Below are 16,159 nucleotides of genomic sequence, written 5' to 3'. Positions count from 1 at the left end.
GGTGTCACCTTTGGGGTTGTTCGAGTATGAGATAAGGGTTTTTGTTTCAAAAAACTTAAAATTCATGAGATATTGTTCGTGAAAGCTTGTCACAGGTGGGTGTGAAAGTGAGAGTCGGTTGGGTAAGATCTTTGTACCTTACTATACATTATAAATCCGTTGGGTCTTGTTGTTAGTTGGATCAAACAATGTTCCTTGTTGAATACCTGAATAAAGTCACGGCTCTTACAGGTGCTAAACAGCTCTTGTTCGCACATTTAAATAAATAATGAGCGGTGCGTGGGTAGAGTTTTACGTTGTTTTTAGCAACGGCCCAGTCATATCATAGAAGAGGGGTGGAGATAGCAGATATAGGCTTCACACATTGTATCTATGCGGGGAATCGACACGTGTCTTCTGCGTGACGGGCCATCGCTTAACAAGGCTACCCCATGACCCCTAAATCTATGATAGGAGAAACGTCATTGAATGAGTGAGTGAATTATGTTTAACGCCGCTTTTAACATTATTTCAGTCATATCAAGGTGTGTCCGTTTCAGGTGGGAGGTGGGGTGAGGTGAAATTGGGTTTAACGTCGCGTCCAAGATTATTGCACTTATATAGCGGCGTGCATGCACGTATATGTGTGTGTGTGTGTGGCTGCTTGTACTAGTCCGGACTGATGCCGATTTATAGTGCTAGTTCACAGAGATACCATGCCGCAGTTTAACATGAAGACCCGACTCAGACACAGTATACTGACTCCGAGCCGACCAGTCCTTGTTTTAGCCCCTTAATGCCGACTGCCAGACAGGGTAACAACAAGTTTCATGTTGGAGGAAGGTCCGAAGGGATGATGGTTTTCCACTCTGACTACTACAGTGAAGGGACGGAGTGGTCAAAGCGTGAATGTGTGAAGCCCATTTTTTGGTGTCCTCCGCCGTGATATTGCTGGAATATTGTAAAAAGCGGCGTAAAACCATACTCATTCATTCACTACAGCGAAACCCACGAAGATGCAGTTCCAGGACGAGTGGTTTTAAAATAACGAACAAATTGATTTTCTTTAGTGGTCTGTTATGAATAGGCGTCGGTTTTATGAACCGTCAGCCACACAAATTGAAGTACAACATTTCGTGGAAAGGGATCAAAAGATGAATCTGTCCCCCCAGCAACGAATGGGTACCCGGTAGGATGAGATGGTCATCAATGTGACTGTTAATCTTCTGGCGCACTGTTAACCTCACGTACAGTTTGAATTGTATACTCCCCAGGGAGCAGAGAATGAAAATTGAGTGAACACTGATCCACTGGCCAGCGTGATAATGGTTTCGCGCTTTGATTATTCGCGAGTATGGAGTTTGGCGTTATATAATAATCCTTATCGTAACATGTATACTCATTTATGGCAAATACACACACATAGTATTATACAACCACACTTCAGTGAAAACGAAAGCGGGTTAAGGAGGAGGATTTTGTGTTTTACGTCACACATGAGTACAATGGAGGGGGCGGCGAGCCATGTCGTCTAGGACGTCTTAATTCGCAGAGTTGCGTCCCTTAGAAGACCCGGAAATTGTGCCGCCATGATTATGATTCTTTGTTCGCTAGCATCACAACCGTGCTCATCGTTTTCGCCATGAAGTAAACGTGAACCAGATCTGCATCACATCAGGCTTTCCTCCCATGCCGAGCTGACACGCCGTGATGTAACTGAAATACCGTTAAAAGGGTTAACCCAAACTCTGATGATAACGTGAATGCTCCTCCGAAATTTAAGAATGTGACAATATTAATGATGTAACCGACGCCCATGTGGTGTTTCGTCACAGGTAGAACTACTTTAAAACGAAATGTTACTTTCAAATTTAATGAGTACCCTCATTCGAGTGATTTGTCTTCAAAACTATTTCAGAATCACTGTGGGCCACCCTACCTCCTACACGCCGTCTCACCGCTATACGTGCAACAGACATCCGCACCTGGATTAAGTGCGCAATTTGTCTATTTCCCCCGCGATGTCAGCAAGGTCCCCCTCAAGCTTATAACGCAGAGCGTGCAGTGTCGGGGGAGACATAGGCGATTGGGACTATTTTATCACACCCAAGGATTAGTGCGCAACTGTTAGTGTTTGTCGGTCTCTGGGGGTTGGCGTAAGAATCGTTAATTTGTATCCGATTACCCTTTCGCTATCATTCGCCCCTTTCCGTAAATTACAAGGTCATTCGTCTCGTCCCGGAATGGTACGGATGTCGATCAATGTGTCTCGAAATATTCAAAAGTTTTTTATATGCTGATGAGTGGGCAGATGTGTCAATATGAGTTTCAAAAGAATGTTTACTTTCACTGCAATTTGATTTTATATGAGCTTATACTCGTGTTTACTTTCGCCATAAATGAGTCTGCAATTTTACGACAATGAACACCTCCCTTTTCATTCCTTCTCGCTGACGTTGAACATTTGCCGCAGTTCACGGTACTGAAACGGACGCTCTTTCGCAGCAGGACAATGACGACGATTAATGTAAACACAATCAAAAATCTTTTTAAGTCTCGGCCGAGATTACAGTTACGTCTATTGTCAAACAACTGTGCCCTGTATCGAGTCATTGTCGAGTCCATTCATCCCATGCTGCCGGAGACACGATCTGTCTGTGGTTATCCTTGAAGGAGGAATGTCTTCGATATAAAGTTGCCGTTTTATTATTGAATGCCCTGTTTACAAACACAATGCACAGAGACGAATAAACATAATGATATGATGGAATTCGTGAAGGGGTTCGTGGCAAGGAGGTCATGGGGTTTGTTTAATTTTTTGTCGATCAAGTTATCGTTTCTTTTCAGTGAGGGGAAATATGATTGCGTCTCCCGATACTTAACCAATATTTAGATTATGTATAAAAGAGAAACGTCGTGGTCATTGATCTGTCATTGTGACAATAACTTACTGATTTATTTCACGGCTGCCTGTAAAAATGTAATTGGGTCGCATATAGCTGTGGTATTAGTAATGATCTACGAGTACGATGCTACACCAAGGCAGCCAGGCAGTAATTACTGTTGTCATTGTCAGTCCATGTGTTAATAAATATATTTGGTGAGTGAGTGAACGTTGTTTTGTCTCAGCCAGCAATATTCCAGCTATATCACTACGACAGGTATCACCTGTATATAACCGAGTTGCCAGGCAACCTAGCGGTTGACAGCATGAACAACGATTTACGCTGCTGCCGGACTCCCCGCAAGACAGTTTTATTTCACCTCAAAGTACTCGACTTCAGCGGCTGCTGTGGTGTCAGTTACATCTTATGTGACTTCCGAAAGTTTGCGTAGCGTTTGGTTTAGTCACCCACCCGTTCCCTTCTTCAAAAGCGAGATGGGCAGATGCGTGTGTATCGGCGACAGAATGGTGCGGACAGGGAGGCTTCAGATTCGGTAGAATGGTCATGGTTGGTTGGTTGGTTGTTTAACGCCGCACTCAGCAATATTCCAGCTATATGACGGCGGTCTGTAAATAATCGAGTCTGGACCAGACAATCCAGTGATTGATATCCTGCGCATCGATCCACGCAATTGGGATCGATGACATGCATCAACCAAGTCAGCAAGCCTGACCACCCAATCCCGTTAGTCGCCTTTTACGGCAAGCATAGGTTGCTGAAGACCCATTCAACCCCCGGATCTTTACGGGTCAGAAGGGTCATGATGTGGGGATGTGGGGAGCTATCTCTTATGGGCGAAGAACAAATCTTGTTCATATCCGGGGCACCTTAACATTTGTGTATTATCGTGACGAGATCATACGTCTTCATGTTGTCCCGGAATTTTCGGAACATATACGTAGTGCCGTTGCCGTCAAGGATATGTGGGAGGAGCTTGACAGACGTTCACGCACACGTCAACCAGGAATACATTATCTTCATGAGCATCGATCCACGCAATTGGGAGATTCAATTCTTTATTTCAGTATAAAGGCCATAGGCCCACGTACAAATACTCATTGAAAAATACAGTATGAGGCAGATGACAGAGGGTATTAAGTGACAGTATTTCGGATTGCAAGTGCTTCCAGTATATACTTAACACAATTAGTTACAATACTAGTGCGGTTACAAGATAATAGTGTATTATATTAAAGTAGGATTGGAAGAGTAAAAAATAGGTAAATACTTATTTCTTTAATATCTGTAACATGGGCAGACAAGCATAAAATGAAACTCATCTTCAATTTCCTGTAAATTACAAAATCTGCACTGCCTATTACAGTACTCTATACCGCATCTTCTACCTAAATTTACCATCAATGGCAACTCGCCAACTCTTAACAAACAAAACATACCTCTATACTGACGAATTGTGATTTCACAGAGACACTTTTCAACTGTTAGCAATGACTTATATTCCTTATACATTGATAATTTACGTATTTCACAAACTTTACAATACCAGTCCTGTTGATTACAGTCTTTTAACCTTTGAATAAATGCATTAATAAAGAGGGTCTCATTACCAACTTCCTGCGAAATCCACACGTGGCCAAATCCATAACTGAATAATAATCTTTTGACACAAGTTACCCATGTATTGCGATTAACTTCATCTAAAGATTTCAGCATTAAATAACATTGCTTAGGGTATCTATAACTGGGTAAAAATAACAATTTCAACCAATATTTAATACATCTCTTGTGATAATCAATACATAATCCATATCTACCACATTCGCCAAGGGCAGCAACATTTGTAACATGACTTCCAATTCCAATAGTAAATTTACAGAATTTAATCTGAAATTTTTCAATTGCTGCAATTTTTGAATACCCCCATTTTTCTGAAGTGTATAATGATACAGGCTTTATTTGACTGTCAAATATTTTAAAAAGTATATGTACGGGTATGTTCTTCAAACAATGCAGTAATTTCTTAACAACGAACAGAGCCTTATTTGCCTTCTTAACAAGAGAGTTGATACCAGTCGTCCAACACAGCCGATTTGAAAATAACAAACCAAGATAAATATAATAGGTAGATACATTAACATTAACATCTCCAAACCTCCATTTCTCAGTACTCCTAAGTTTTCCACCATTTCTGAAAACTAAAATGTCAGTCTTACTAAGGTTAATTTCTAAACCCCATTTAGTACAGAAAGATTTAAGGATATTAAGTTTTCGTTGGAGACCAACTACAGTATCATCAATTATGCACAAATCATCGGCATATAATAACAACAAAATGTGTAGAGATTCTTGACTCACAAATATTCCCCTCTCCCCGGAGGACTGCAACATTGATTCTAATTCAACAATAAGCAAAGAGAATAATATTGGGCTAAGGGTGCAGCCTTGGCGTACACCACTTAGCGTTTCAAAGTAGCAAGTTGCTGTGCTATTTGATAACTTTACAGCCGATTTTACTTTTAAATACATATCTTTAATGACATAAGATAACTCTCCATGTATACCCTTATTTAACATGACATACCACAACAATTTTCTATTTACACAATCAAAGGCTTTTCTAAAATCAACAAATAAACAGTAAAATCTGCCATTAGCTTTAGATAAGTATTTCTGTATTAGACTTTGAAACACAAATATATTATCAATGGTGCTGTATCCAGCCCTAAAACCTGCCTGAGACTCTGGTATCTTATCGTAAATGTCACAAAACATAGTAAGCCGTTTATTAAGAGTAAAAGTAAATATTTTACCCAATACATCACTAAGTGTAATACCCCTATAATTGTTAACATCAAATTTGCTGCCTTTCTTATGAAGGGAGTAAGTAACCCTCGAGCCCAATCCTCAGGAAAATTACCACTCTGCAAAATAGCGTTATATATAATATAACTAGATAAGGAAGAAGATTACCCTTGCAACACTTTATCATGTCTGGTAGAACTCCATCGGGACCAGCCGCCTTACCATCTTTCAAATGATTAATAGCATGTAAAATTTCAATTGGGATACGATGACATGCATCAACCAGGTCAGCGAGCCTGACCACCCGATCCCGTTAGTCGCATCTTACGACAAGCAAAGTCGCCTTTTACGGCAAACATGCATGGGTTGCTGAAGACCTATTCTACCCCGGATCTTCACTGGTCCCACTTTTACAAGTTTTGAGTAAATGCTATTTTTACAATTTGAAGTGCTGGATGGTATTAACTTTCACATGAAACAAACAAATACAAATTAATAGATATTGTTTTTAAAGCCAAAGTAATTATCCATCTTCTTATATTTAGATAAATGTTATTTTTAGCTAAGAGTACCAAAGAAATTAGGACATTTATTTTCAGATCCATACTGTTCTATCTCTATTAGTAGATTCAATAGGCGTATTCTGATTAGTCTTGACTAACGTTTACACCCAAAGGAGAGATCACATACTTGAGACACCTTATTGTAATGAAGTCATCACATTTTATTCAGTGTTTCAGCTGACAGATCACAAAATTCACTCCCAATGTTGACATTCTACAGTTGATACTTGAAAACCTAATGGTTCTGTCTCCAAATGACTGAGAACTATGTGGTCCCATCTCCTTGTCACATGATCTGTGTCAAGAATTTGATTGGACACACTGACATTGACATGGACATAGATAATTCTGGTTTTAAGTGACTTTTGCCTTTATGGACATAGAATCACTGAAAAAACAGGCGCTTCATGAAATTTACAACAATGTTGGAAAAACATCCATTTTGAATGAAAATGCAAAAACATCATTTGTGGTCAAATGTGGACATAGGACGATAATGAAACAAGGGCGACTCATGATATAAATCACTTGATTTTCTGGTCCAGTTTCGATTATTTACACACCGCCGTCACACACACCGCTGGAATATTGCTGAGTGCGGCGTTAAACAACAAACAAATAAACAAACATTTGAAACTGCGGCATGTTATCTCAGTGGGCTAGCACTTTAAAATTGGCAATACGTTTGGACTAGGACACATACACACACGCACACACACACACACACACACACACACGCACACGCACGCACGCACGCGCGTACACACACACACACACACACACACGTCGCTATATTCGTGCTTTAATCTTCAACGCGACGTGAAACGGCCATTTCATATCACCTCATGTAGTTAGTGAGTGAGTATAGTTTTACGCAGCTTTTAGCAATATTCCAGCAATATCGGGGCGGGGGACACCAGAACTGTGGAGAATCGAACCAGTGTCTTCGGCATGAGGTACCACTTTAACTACTTAACTACCCCACCCCCAACCCCCTAAGAAGTGACCGCTCCGAGTCTTGGTATAGAACATAGAGTTTAACTAGTCCGGCATTGTACTATGTGTATGGTCAGCTGAAGTGCAGAAAAAGACAATGAATGCCAGACAACATATATGCCTCTTCTTGGTGTTAAATGGTCATCGTACACAAAGCTCTTTGTGTATCTGTACAAAGTAAGCACCAACGTCCTAAAACAAGAAACACACCTTATCTGAATTGGACTTACAAACAGGTTAGGGTCGTGATGCAACATGTTGATTTCAGGTCAATTACATAGTGCGTGCTGTTTGACCAATCTCTTCACAACAGCAGTGTAGATAGCTCTAATCAGTTTCAGGCAAGCAGTAGCAATTTACCTGACGCTATCAGCCCAAATCCACCCGATATCTCGCCTGTGTCGACAAAACTACCCGGTAGAGAGAATTAGGAAGGGTGTCAACTTAAGATGAAATTGACAACTCTCAACACAGACATGTTGACATAGACGGTGTAATTACTGCCTGTCATGTTTGCCCATCACACCAAACTTGTTTATTTCACCCGATTGTGTTCAACCACAAGACAAACGTCAGACCGTGGGGCACGAGGTTCACGATCTGCACGCCCTGTACATGACCCCACGTGCGGTGGGGCCATTCACGATCCCTAGCCTTGTACATTTCTCTGCAGCAGATCGAACAACGCAGGTCGGAGATATTTTTGACATTTTTTAAGTGTTTGATCGAGTTGTTTGAAGGCAAATCCTGACAACAATAACGCTACCCTATGTAAATATGTTCAGTTGTTACTTTCGTAAGGCTTAACGAAAACGTATTTATGGGCATAGGAAATGCGTAATTTATGTTTGAATTAAATCCTAGGTAGATAAATAACCGTTAAGTAAATGTTTACATTTGCTGTATTTCAAACAATGAATTCACAATATTATTTCGTTTTGATATGTTTTGATAGTATGAGTTTGATTATAGATGCAATCACACATTTTGTTAAAATAAATACATATATTTTAAACGTATAAACTTGAATATCTGCTTATGTCGTCTTTATAACAGAGTGATAGTGCATGCAACACTCACACATTGTATGAGACACTTGTTTCCCACGGTTCGTCGTTGGATACTTAAACCTCGAATTCTTCGCTTTGATAAAATTTCCATACTTGAATACCGATTATGCAAATCATGGAACAGATCCCGTGAGACCTCACGCAGTACTTGCACGTGCGTTCCAGGGGGATGACATCACAAATCCTGGTCTGTCTTCCTGAATAAGCGCATTTCTTTCAATGTCTTTTTTAAAACACATAAACGTACTTCATGTATGGATATATTGAAATAAATTTGAATCTTAGTAAGCTAAATCACACGTTCTACAGTAAGCGTATTCAAACGTCCCTACCCAATGGAATGTGTCATGCATACATCGAGAGAGGAAATAGCTGATTAAGCACTTTTGTTTTGCACACCTTCTTACTTTGTTTTGTAGACTTTTTAAAACATTCTTGACAGCTCTGGTTTATGTTTATGAAAACCAACCGTTTTTTTGTGCTGATCTAAAAAGGAGCATGAGGTGAGGTGAAATTGGGTTCAACGTCACGTTCCATTACTTAATAGCACTTAAATAGCGACGTGCATGCACGTGTGTGTGTGTTTGTGTGTGTATGGCTGCTTGTACTAGTCAGGACTGATGCCGACTTTATAGTGCTAGCCCTCTGAGATACCATGCCGCAGTTTAACATGAATACCCCTCTCAGACACAGTATACTGACTCCGAGCTGACCAGTCCTTGTTTTATCCCCTTAATGCCGAGAACCAGACAGGGTAACAACAAGTACCATCTTGTACCGTCTTTTGGTATGACGCGGCCGGGGATCGAGCCCCGGACCTTCCGCTCCCCGGGCGGACGCTCTACCACTAGACCACGGAGGCGGTCGAGTACGATCAGAGACATGTTCTGACAACCTACCACTATTACAACAATGGTCTGTAAACCGTCGAGCATAGGAAACCGTAGGGCGACAGCATGAACAACGTCCCACGCCAATGATACACAATAAGCCAGGTCACACAGTACAGCCACCCGATCCCCTTTAGCCAACTCTTAGCACAAGCATGGGTTACTGGGGACCTAAACTGCCCTCAATCGCCACAGGTTTCTCAATTTTAATCGAACATATGCGTTGAGTTTCGTCCATAAAGAAGTACCCTTTATCCTACGTATTCTGAAATAGCGAATGAGTGACTGAGTATGGTTTTACGCCGCTTTGAGCAAAACTCAAGTAATCTTTCTTACGGAAACCCATGCTTGTCGTAAGAGGCGACTAACGGGATCGGATGGTCAGGATCGCTGACTTGATTGATGCATGTCATCGTATCCCAATTGCGTGGATCGATGACCATGATGTCAATCACTGGATTGTCTGGTCCAGACTCGATTATTTACAGACCGCCGTCAACAAACTGGAATATTGCTGAGTGCGGCGTTAAACAAACAAACAAACAAACAAACCACAAATGGGCTTCACACATTGTATCCATGTGGGGAATCGAACGCTTTAACCACTAGGCTACCCCACCGCCCCTCATTCTAAAGGAACACAATCGCAGTTGATTATATAATTACCACTACTTTAAGGAAGCTTAGTTTCTACTATTACTGACCTAAGATAAGATGAACCTCAAGGGCTACACTCTGTTTTAACAGTATACGTTGTGCAAATACAACCCAAGCAAAGAGGCGGGCTAGTAGACACCTCAACCACCAACACAAGGTTGTCAAGTAGGCAATGCTTTAGGAAAAGATAGATATGTTTACCATGGCGCACACATTGATAAATGTAATGACTGCGTAATGGCAACCTTTTAGCTGTCCAAAATCCCAGTACTATTCTTGTGAAGGTCAAACATAATCATATGACACAGAGCCAAGTCCCCAAACCAGGAGATTTACAACTCACAACAATCTCATTTATTACAAACAGCATAAAGGGTGGCTAAAGCCGACTCAAGGTTCATTCTTTTAAACTCGACAGCTATTTAACCCAAATCTCCAATGCTTTTTATATGTGGAAATAATGTGTTCTGGTTACCTGGATGTATAGGAATTGATCAGAACGTTATCGCCACCTGCCAAAGTACAAAGTGTCTCATGATTACCTGAAGAATTTCTCCTTGTGTCAAAGTGGTTTATTAAATACCATATATCAACAACAATATAAATCCGTTATGGGTGTTTTACAAACTACATTTCTCTTACTTAGCTTTCAGTCAATACACTGAAACTCATCTAATCCCCCGGCAACATCACCGAGACTTTAATCGCCAGGTTATTTTGCAGGATGGGCATTCTGCATCGATTTTCATTATCGTTGTTACTGTTATCTGTGTGAGAACTCTCTTGAATGTCACAGCGTTGAAATATTGTCCTTATTTAAATATATTAAGTGGCTATCTGTGCGGTGTAGACAGCGAATAGTATCGTATCTGTTAAGAAGCAGTTTCGGAATAATTGAATTATGTTATTACAGACATTGGGAAATCTGATTTATTTCATTTTACGATTTTTCAATTATTCCGTAACTTGCTTGATTAAACTGCGCACTTATGTGGCCGAATCAAGTTCTTCAATTAATTGAAACTATCTTTCTATCATCGGGAAAGGAACCAGTCTAATTCAGTTATGTTTTTTTCTGTGGTTGATGTTTGAGTCGATGTCATTGAATTAGTAACACATGAATAAATATGACTGATGATTTAAATGTTGTTGAGGAAGATTCCGTACGGCATTTCCTTTAATATCCCAATGATGTACTGCTACAAGTTCTCTCACTGTCAAAACACGGCCACATACCACACTGTGCACGGACCGCACGTGCAGCACGCAGTGACGTGTGGGGTCTGATGTACATTTATCAGGCCAGGCACCTGCTCCGCGTGATCTGAATGTCGATTTCACTTGCCTTAAGTTTCAGCTCACCAACGTTTCGTCTCGCAAACAGGTATATACATTACACTTTACCACAAATTTGGAACTGTAAGTGATGTTTATGTAAAATGGCACACAATTGGATAAAGAAGGGTGTGAAATACTTACAATTAATCTTGCATGGTGTTTGAAGTTCGTTGACAGAAGGAAGTGATAGAAGAATTCAGAGTCAAAAAGCAATGAACCAGTGAAACCGATTCCTCCTTCAATGTTATTTTAAAAGGGAATAACAGAAGAAACAAACTGTAAGAAAATATACACTCGAAAATTGATTTTTGACCAAAAAATGACAAATGTTATCTAAATGTTAAACAGTCGCCAAAAACTCTACAAACTTAAGGTCCTATGTTAGCCGTATCAAATTGCTTGTTTGTTTCACATCAGCCACCATCAAACATGGGTGTGTACTTTCGATTGCCCGACAATTTATATAGGCTAACAGTTATTGTTACCCCTATACTAACACGCATATATATAGGGAGTGACAATAATTATAAGCATGGGTATATATATATACTTTCTTTAAATATTGCCCAGAAATATATATATATATATATATATATACCTTTTTCTCAACCTTTAAACACCAATATATGAACAATACAATGAATGTGTGTTTAAATATATAGATTGTAAACATGAACAACATCCGAAGATTTAGCACATTCGATATTCATATCATAAACGATAGTGAGTCAAACAAACGAACACTATAACAAAGTGACAACAAAACGCAGTGCAGTTGTATTTTTTGTATGACAAAACAGCAACGAGGTACCACACAGCGACGTCTTTTACGTCCACATCCATGATATATAATTCATGAAAATCTTCATCAATCGTATTAATTCCCTTTCTACAAATGTAATTTGTAAGGAATGGGGTAAAGTAGGATTTTGACCTCTCAACCGCGGTGTGAATGTGAATAATTAATACTAATTTCTGCACAGAGGCACTAATAATATAATTATTTCGCAAAGTCAAGTAGAGTAGATGTAGTTGGTGGAATTCTCCTGTATTAAACATACCAGTGTATCGTGGGATTCTGTCGAATCGGGATGCTGTGTTTTATTATTTTACTCTTCCGCTGGGATATCCCCGTGGCACTCGGTTACAATAAAACCTCACAGACTGTTGCGTGATTCCTCATTCTGGTTATTTTCTTTAGGTTTAATGTATTTTTAGCTTACCCTACCTCGTGGCAATACTGATACAATTGTTTACGTGGGTAAGAATATATATACTCACCGCCAAAATAATACCATGCATGTTGGTTAATATTTGAAGACTTACTTATGTTTAAGAGATATTAGATTGGTTCGATGCACAAACGAACATACTGCTATTCACACAAACCGATGCTCAGGAACGCATCACATGTGACGACATGGATCCGTGACTCGATATGCACCATTTGTCGCGTGCAAGATTAGCGTGTAAAGTTTGGAAATCACGTGCAGCATGTCGTGATAAGAATAAAGACACTCTATGACTGAATGTTAGTTTGTTCATTAATTGGTACATATTGGAAACATCTCTTCTTAACGTATATACTTCTCTGTATGTTTTGTTATGATTCGCGTTTCTTTTAAAGGTGAATATATTATTGTCGCTTCGTGAACTCATTAATTTCCTTAGTTGTTTATATTGTGTGCATGGTTATTCCTGTATAATATCTCTTTGCGTCAAAATATCAAAGGTTGAATTTTTGAAATGGTAAAATACGCGGAATCTGAAACTGATTCCTATAACACATAAATTATGCTTCGAAGTGTTATGAATTAGCCTCATAGAGTTCAGTAAAGTGAAACAATGAAATTAAAACATTATATTGTTGTTGGATACATATTTGTCTAAATTGAAATCTAATTTGACATCTGGGCTTGTGCATGAATCTAAAAAAAGCTTCGTCCTGGCAATATATAGGCATATGAAACATGATAGGATTATATATTCCTGATTTAAGAGTGGCACAATTACTACTGTATTTAACCATTTCGCGTGTAATTAAAACACGATAGGAATCAGGGGATGAACGGATGAATGTGCCAGTTAGCATAATGTCATGCATACGATTCTGTTGTCGGTTTTGCATAACACAATACGGTTCTCTGGCGATGTCGTTTGATTTTAACATATTTTATAACGGAAAATCAAATGGATTAGGTACAAGTGACACACTTACGAGGCCTCCTACATACATTTCATTATATTGTAATATTTGAAGAATAATAGTGCAGAATAAATGTACAGTGCATAGGAAATATATACAAGTAATGAGAAAATATAATAGCACACGCACACACACACACACACATGTATGTATATGTATATATATGTGTGTGTGTGTGTGTGTGTGTGTGTGTGTGTGTGTGTGTGTGTGTGTGTGTGTGTGTGTGTGTGTGTGTGAATTACATACAAACACATATACCTACATACACATACACACACACATACATTTACACGCGTATACAAATATACATGAGATACGTTTATATTTATTTGTATACAATGGTGAAAGATATTTAAAATATTTATATAATACAACAGTGGTTAATAAACTAATTGACATTTAAATCTAAGTGAATGTCGTCGCTACATGCTGATACAATGCCGATGTAACGTAGGTGAGCTCTCCCGCACTTAAGCGTACATTTCCACTAATGAATTCTGCAAATATTACCCCGGTCACGAGCATTGATGGGGCGCTTCAATCAGTTATATCATGCTTCAACCACAACCCTCGCATTAATAACGTTTCCATCAAATACCATCTAGACTTACATCTAGTCTCTGAATGAACGTGTTTTACAGATAAAAGCAGTTTTTGAATTATAGTTATGAAATATAATTAAAAGGGGCCACTCTTCATTTTCAGAAACTGCAATACTCTAGACTTGCCAAATATTAGAGACCTGAATGGGCTGTATTGGATATATTTGTTTCAGGGTCTGTATGACATACTACATATGCATACATGCCCTCTAGCACAGTACGCTAATGATGATAGGACTCGTCCAGGACAATGTGTAAATGTCACAACAATGATGTGGTTCTGCAAATGTGAGTTCACAAAAATTAAAATATATTCCAATTTCTTAAAATACTCTGGGGAGACGTCAACCACAAACCTTCAAAGTTAGCCTTTCATAAGATCCACTGCCATTGTTACGGTTACAGCGAGCAAGAAGAACATTTCTCAGATGCGAAATATTATCATGGAAGTTCAAAACGTATCTATATACAAAACAACCGGGCGAAACTATACGCCCATGTTTGATGGTGACTAAAAGTTTAACAAACAGGAAATGGTTATTCGATGGTGATGTATTTGATTTAAATTTACATATGTTTGGTTCACTGTAATAGTATGTTGGTAAGTATTTTATTCTTAGTTCTAAATATAATGGCGTCTGATAAGGAAGTGATACTCGTCTTCTATTTCATTTAAGTTACACATGTTACATTTTCTTTGTTCTCGTGGGGTATTTATATATCTGCCTGTTTCAATACGTAGATCACGCGACATGCAACGAAACCGTGCCAATGCTTTTCTATATTTTGGTATGGTAATATCCACGAGATTCTCTATAAATGTAAGATTTAAAAAAGTTTATAATCAAAGTGTTTATTTGATAATGCTAATGAAACATTCCATGATTGTAAATACATATCTTTTAGTCTTTGTTTCAGTGACTGGATAAACTCAGCAGTATTATTGACCCGTTGATCATACCAAACATTACTCAAACCAGATTCAAATAAGAGTTCCCTAACACCAGTTGCCCAGTTTCTTTTACCATTTGAATCAAACAACAATTATAACATATTACAACACTTTTTGGGAAATCTATACAAGGACATATTTAAAATTCTTAACCAATATTTGATAACTTTAATATATGCAAAAATATACAGTGGATAGCGACCAGAATCACCATAAACCATAACCCCGGGTGTATTAACTTTTACACCCAAATTTGTCTTACATGCATACAAGTGAATCTTTTCTATAGCATCTACTTTTGAGAGTCCCCTAATCTCTGCACCATACAATAAAATTGGACTTATTTTTACATCAAACATTTTGAAAAGTGTAATATAATCAAAGTTTAGACTACATGCATTTCGTTGTATACCAATGAATACCTTTTGAGCTTGTAAGGATGTTTGGCTTACATGATATGTCCATGAAAGACGGTTAGTAAAATACACTCCTAAATATTTATAAAAACCAATTGGTTACCTTTATAGTACCATTTTTTATATTTTGATAAATTACCGCCGTTTTTAAATACAACAATTTTTGTTTTATTTCTATTTACATTCAATTTCCATTCATCACAATACTTTTTAAACTCATTAATTTGTGACTGGAGACCTTTAATATAACTTGAAATAGTGCAATATCCCCTGCAAACAAAAATAAAAACAATTATATTTTTTCTGGGTGTAGTTGAATTCCACAGGAACAACTATTATATATTTGCATTGCAAATTCATTGATGAAAAACGAAAACAGAAACGAGCTTAAAATACAACCCTGTCGTACTCCTAAATGACTTGAAAATGTAGGAAAAATAACTTGGACATATTTCACGTCTGTTGCGTTTTTTTTGAGATATTTAATTTTCAATTGTCCAGTGTTACAGATTGATTTGCAACCAACTGCTAGACCGCCTCCGCGGACTAGTTGATAGAGGGTCTTCCCGGACAGACTCGCAGGAGTTATTTCCCTTAGTCATTGAGGTCCATCTTCTTAAAGCTGCTGTAAAATATTCTCGAATTGCTATTTACAAATGTCGGATGATATTTGCTTCCATGAGCCAAAACGATTACCTGTCCATAAATGTAATGATTTAAGCAACTCTTTTGTCAAATCTATTGTTACATATGTTCCTCAGAATATATTATATTCATACACA

The sequence above is a fragment of the Haliotis rufescens genome, unplaced genomic scaffold (genome assembly GCF_023055435.1).
Source record: "Haliotis rufescens isolate VD_foot unplaced genomic scaffold, xgHalRufe1.0.p SCAF_5, whole genome shotgun sequence".
Classification (NCBI taxonomy): Eukaryota; Metazoa; Mollusca; class Gastropoda; order Lepetellida; family Haliotidae; genus Haliotis; species Haliotis rufescens.
Note: the sequence above shows the minus strand (reverse complement) of the source record.